At 35.0% G+C, this 5,514-nt stretch overlaps 1 pseudogene; it reads right to left on the bottom strand.

The window, feature by feature from the left end:
* Window positions 1–302: 302 nt before the first annotated feature.
* LOC101049431 (small ribosomal subunit protein eS7-like) lies at window positions 303–888 on the bottom strand (annotated as a pseudogene).
* Between the last annotated feature and the right edge of the window lie 4,626 nt (window positions 889–5,514).

Below are 5,514 nucleotides of genomic sequence, written 5' to 3'. Positions count from 1 at the left end.
ATTGCTTTCTTAATTTTATTTTGAAATTGTTAATTGTTAGTGCATAGAAATACTATTAATTTTTATAGATTGATCTATCCAGCAGTCTTGCTGAAGTTCCTTATTAGCTCTAATAATTTATTAGTTATTTCCTTAAAAATTTCTATATGCAAGATAAAGTCATCTGAAAATAGTGATAGTTTTACTTCTTCCTTTCCGATCTGGATACCTTTTCTTTCTTTTTCTTGCTTAATTGTCTTGCCTTGAATTTTTTTTTTTTTTTTTTTTTTTTTTTTTTTTTTTTTTTACTGTGAATATATTTTTTACTTAGTCATTCTGTTTGCAATTGAAACTCCGCCCGTGAGCTTCTTATAGACACCAGAAAAAGTTTCAACCTTGTGTTCCACATTGTTCTGCTGTGCTTTGTCCAAATGAACCTTTATGAGCTGGCTGTCATCCAGGTTCGTGCGGATTCTCTTGCCCACAATTTCTCTTGGGAAGACCAGGTCCTCAAGGATTGCATCGTGCACGGCTGTCAGTGTACGGCTCCTGGGACGCTTTTGCTTATTTTTCGTACAGTATTTTCGAGTTGGCTTAGGCAGAATTCTCCTCTGAGCGACAAAGACAACATGCTTCCACGGAACTTTTTCTCCAATTTGCATACTAGCCAGACTTGGATTTTCTGGAAAGATTTTAGTTGAGGAACAGGAACAAAGATTATGATAGCTTTCTGGCCACCACCAACTTCAGTTTCCTTGGCTGCCATAATATTCAGCTCTCTGAGCCGAGCCTTGAGGTCTGAGTTCATCTCCAGCTCCAGAAGAGCCTGGGAGATGCCAGACTCGAACTTGTCTGGCTTCTCTCCATCGGGCTTCACAATCTTGGTGCTCGAACTGAACATGGCTTTCTCCTTGGTGAGTGCTGACTTAGGAAAAGACCCAAATCTCGCCTTGAATTTTCAATGCAGTGTTCAATAGAAGTAGTGGTGGACATTCTTGCCTTGTTCCCAATCTTAGGGATTAAGTCCATCTTTCACTATGAAGTTTGTTGTTACCTGTGGCCTTTTGAAGATGTTCTTTATTAGGTTAAAGAGATTCTGGCTGGGCACTCAGGCTTGTAATCCTAGCACTTTGGGAGGCCGACGTGGGTGGATCATGAGGTCAGGAGATCGAGACCAGCCTGGCCAACATGGTGAAACCCCATCTCTACTAAAAAACAAAAATTAGCTGGGCTTGGTGGCACAGCCTGTAGCCCCAGCTACTCGGGAGGCTGAATCAGGAGAATCGCTTGAACCAGGGAAGTCAGAGGTTGCAGTGAGCCAAGATGGCGCCACTGCATCCAGCCTGGCAACAGGAAAAAAAAAAAAAAAAAAGAAAGAAAGAGAGAGAGAGAGAGAGAGAGAGAGAGAGAGATTCTCTTCTATTGCTGGTTTGGTGGGAGTTTTTTAAAATCATGAATAAGTACTAAATTTTGTTAGAGGATTTTTCGACATCTATTTTGATCACACATTTTCTTTTCTTTTTTTCTATTAATGTGGTGCATTAATTAAGTGATTTTCAAGTGTTACATAAATCTTGCATTGCTGGGATAAAATCCACTTAATTGCTGTATATAATCCTTTTACTATGCTGCTGGATTCAGTTTACTAAATTTTAAAAATAATTTTGCATCTATATCCATGAGAAACAGAATATGTAGTTGTCTTTCCTTGCTATATCTTTGTCTGGCTTTAGTATGAGATAATACAGTTATCATAAAATGAGCTGGGAAACATTCCCTCCTTCTCTATTTTCTGAGAGAGTTTATGTAGGATTCGTATTATTTCTTCCTTAAATGTTTAGAAGAATTCACTAGTGAAGCCATCTGGACTTGAGCTTTTTTTGTGGAAGATTTTAAATTTCTAACTCAAATCATAGAAGAAATCTAATAATTTTAAAACTTTTTGTAAGATTTGTGTCTTTCTAGGAATTTTTCTTTTTTATAAAAATGGTCTAATATGTTAACATCAAGTTATTCTTACTCATCTCTTCTAATCTTTTAAATTACCATAAAGTATGTAGTGATGTTTCCTCTATCATTCTTGCTTTGGTCAATTCATGTCTTCTTTCTTTTTGTTGCTCAGGTTAGGTCAGGGTTAGCTAACTATGACCCATGAGCCTAATCTGGCTTGCAGCCTGGGAGTCAAAACTGTTTTTACATTTTTAAAGAGTTGTAAAAAAACAAACAAGCAAACAAAAGACACAAAGAAGAATATGTGATAGAGACCATTCATGGCCTGCAGAGCCCGTAGTATTTACTATCTGGCCCTTTACAAAAAAAAAAAAAAAAAAAAAATCTGCCAACTCCAAGTTAATCGCATGTGCATTTGAGAAGAATGTGTATACTCTTTGTTCAGTGGAGCAATATAATGTGCCAGTTGGTCAGCTTGTGTTTCAGTGTTGTTATATACTTACTTATTTTTCTGTTTAAATGTTTTATCAATTATTGAGAGGGGAGTATTTGAATCTCCAATATAAGTGTTGAATTTATTCTTTCTTCAATTATTTAGATTTTGCTTCATATAATTTCGGACTCTGTTGTCAAGTGCATACACATTGGTCATTGTTATTTTTTTTTATGCCTTGACTCTATTATCATGATGAAATGTTCCTTTTTTCCTCTAAAAATATGCCTTTTCTTGAATTCGATTTTGCCTGATATTAATATAGCCATTTCAGCTCTCTGATGATGACTGTTTCCATGAGATCCCTTTTTCTATCCTGTGTTTAAATATAAAATGTGCCTCTTGAAGAGAGCATATAATTGGATCTTCATTGTTTATTCATTCTGACAATCTTTGTCTTTTGATAAGAGTGCTTAGTCTATGCACAGTAAATATTTTAATGATGAGACAGGATTTACCCTTATTATTGTATTTGTTCTCCATATAGCTCATGTCAGTTTTGTTTCTCTGCTTCTCTTTTAAAATAAACTTTTGTGTGTGTGAGAATAGTTTGAAATTTACAGAAAATTGCAAAGGTAGTACAGAACATCTGTTTCTTTTTATTGTCTTCTGTTGTGTTAAATATTTTTAGGTGTTCATTTTAATTATTTTATTTTTAGCTATGTTTTTGGTTCTTTTTTTCTTTACAGTCACTGTACTTAAAATTACAATTTGCATCTTCAATGTATCACAATCTTCTTCAGGTTACTACTGATTTAATTTCAATGATATATAGCAACTTTGCTCCAGTGTAACTCAATTTTCTCTGTTTACTTTTGTACTGTAATCATCATAAAGATTTATTTATGGATGTTGTAAACTCAGCAATAAAATGTTAGAATTATTGCTATAAATAATCTTATAATTATCAAAGAAATAAAAAAATAAAGTCATATATTTGGCCATCTTTTTACCATTCTTATGTTCTTTATGCATTCCTTTGGATCTAATTTATTTTATCATGAAGAACTTTCTTTTGTATTTCTTAAAAACCAGGTTTGCCAGCAAGAGTTACTTCAGTTTTTGTTTATCTGGGAATGCCTCACTTTCACTTTCATGTTTGAAGAAGAATCACACTGGATGTAGAATTCTTGGTTGACAGATGAGTTTTAGCATGTTGGATATGCAAATTCATGGCCTTCAGGCCTCATCGTTTCTAATGAGAAAATAATTGTTAATTTTATTGATTGTCAACTATACGTGAGGAGTCATTTTATTTTGCTGCTTTCAACATTTTCTCTTTTTTTTCTGGCTGACAACTATATGACTATCTGTCTAGCTGGGGATCTCTCTGTTTTTCCAACCTAAGGATTCTTGAGCATCTTGAATCTACAATGTTTGTCATCAAATTGTGAAGTTTTAAGTAATTATTTTTTCAAATATTTTTCTGCTTCTTTCTCCCTCTTTTCTCCTAGTATACTTGATGTTTTCCTATAGATACCTGAGGCTCTGTTTATTCTTCTTCAGTATTTTTTCCTCTCTGTTCTTCAGACAGGGTAGTTTCTATTGATTAATCTTTAAATTTATTGATTTATTCTTCTGTTATCTGCAGTTTGCAGTTGAGTCCATCTAAGTGGTTTTTTTTTTCATTTTGGTTATTATTTTCAACATTAGAATTAACTTTTGTTTATAGTTTCTATTTCACTATTGAGATTCTCTGTCAAGTCATTGTGATATTTTCCTTTAATTCTTTGAATATGTTTATAAAAGATACTTTGAAACCTTTGTCTATTAAATCCAAAATCTATGCTCATCCAGAGTCAGTGTTTTTGACTACTTTTTCTTCCTGAATATGAGTCACACATTTTTGGGCTTTTTTTCAGTCTAGTAATTTTTAAACTAAAATTGGACATTTTGTATAATATATTGTAGCAACTGTAGATTTTGTTTTATTTTTCTTAAGATTGCTGTTGTTCATCATTGCTTGGATTTAAACTCTGAAGTGTGTCTCTCCTGTGATGTGCCAGATATGGGTCTGCTAATGTTTTTATGCTTCTTCATATTTTCTGGCCTTACCTAAGGGCTGCCCCATATCTGCATAGTTCTAAAGTCAGCCAGTGTTTTAAGTGGTACTCAAATACTTTGAGTCTATGAGGCTTACACCCTCTGTTGAGGGACTGTATGTAGATTGAAGAATGCAACATAATTTGTGGCCATATCTTAAGTGTTCCTAGGCTTTCACTTTTTGTCGAGCTTTCGGGAGTCTCTCTCCTCCATGCTGAATAGTTTTCCAGTTGCCCAGGGCCATGTAAAGGGGTTATTTTAGTTCTTCTATGGCTCTCTTATTTCCAAGACTTTCTTGTTAAATTGCTAGTTGGCTCATTGCTTGCTTTAATCAGGTCCACAGTCTCAGGCTAGTGAAATTGCAGGCTTTCCTTTGTAAAAGAAACCAGAGCTGGACATTAACCCAAGCAGTAAAACAGATTTTATTCAGAAACAATTGCAATAGGGGACAAGAGACCTCAGTATAGAATATGCTCAATTCCAAATACAGCAAAGAGAATTGAGAATTTGTAGCCAAGGAGGGGGATGTTGTACAGATATGATTGATGAAAAATTGCTAACAGGAGACATCAAGATAGTGAAAATTCTTACTAAACTAACGTAAAAGTTTCTAGCTAAAGGTAGGTTACATGGTTTGGCTGTATCCTCACCCAAATCTCATCTTGAATTCAGCTCCCATAATTCCCACTTGTTGTGGGAGGAACCTGGTGGGAGGAAATTGAATCATGGGGGTGAGTCTTTCCTGTGCTGTTCTCATGATACTGAATAAGTCTAATGAGATCTGATGATTTCATAAAGGGCAGTTTCCCATGCACACACTCTCTTGCCTGTTGCCATAGTAAGGTGTGCTTTTGCTCCTCCTTTGCTTCCGCCATGATTGTGTGGCCTCCCCAGTCATATGCAACTGTGAGTCAATTAAATCTCTTTCCTAAATTACCCCGTCTCGGGTATGCCTTTATTAGTAGTGTGAGAACATATTAATACAGTAAATTGGTACCGGTACAGTGGGGTGCTGCTATAAAGATACCCAAAAATGTGGAAGCGATTTT

Source organism: Saimiri boliviensis, chromosome 1 (assembly GCF_048565385.1).
Source record: "Saimiri boliviensis isolate mSaiBol1 chromosome 1, mSaiBol1.pri, whole genome shotgun sequence".
In the NCBI taxonomy this organism is placed as follows: Eukaryota; Metazoa; Chordata; class Mammalia; order Primates; family Cebidae; genus Saimiri; species Saimiri boliviensis.
This window is presented reverse-complemented; position numbering and strand designations above follow the sequence as displayed.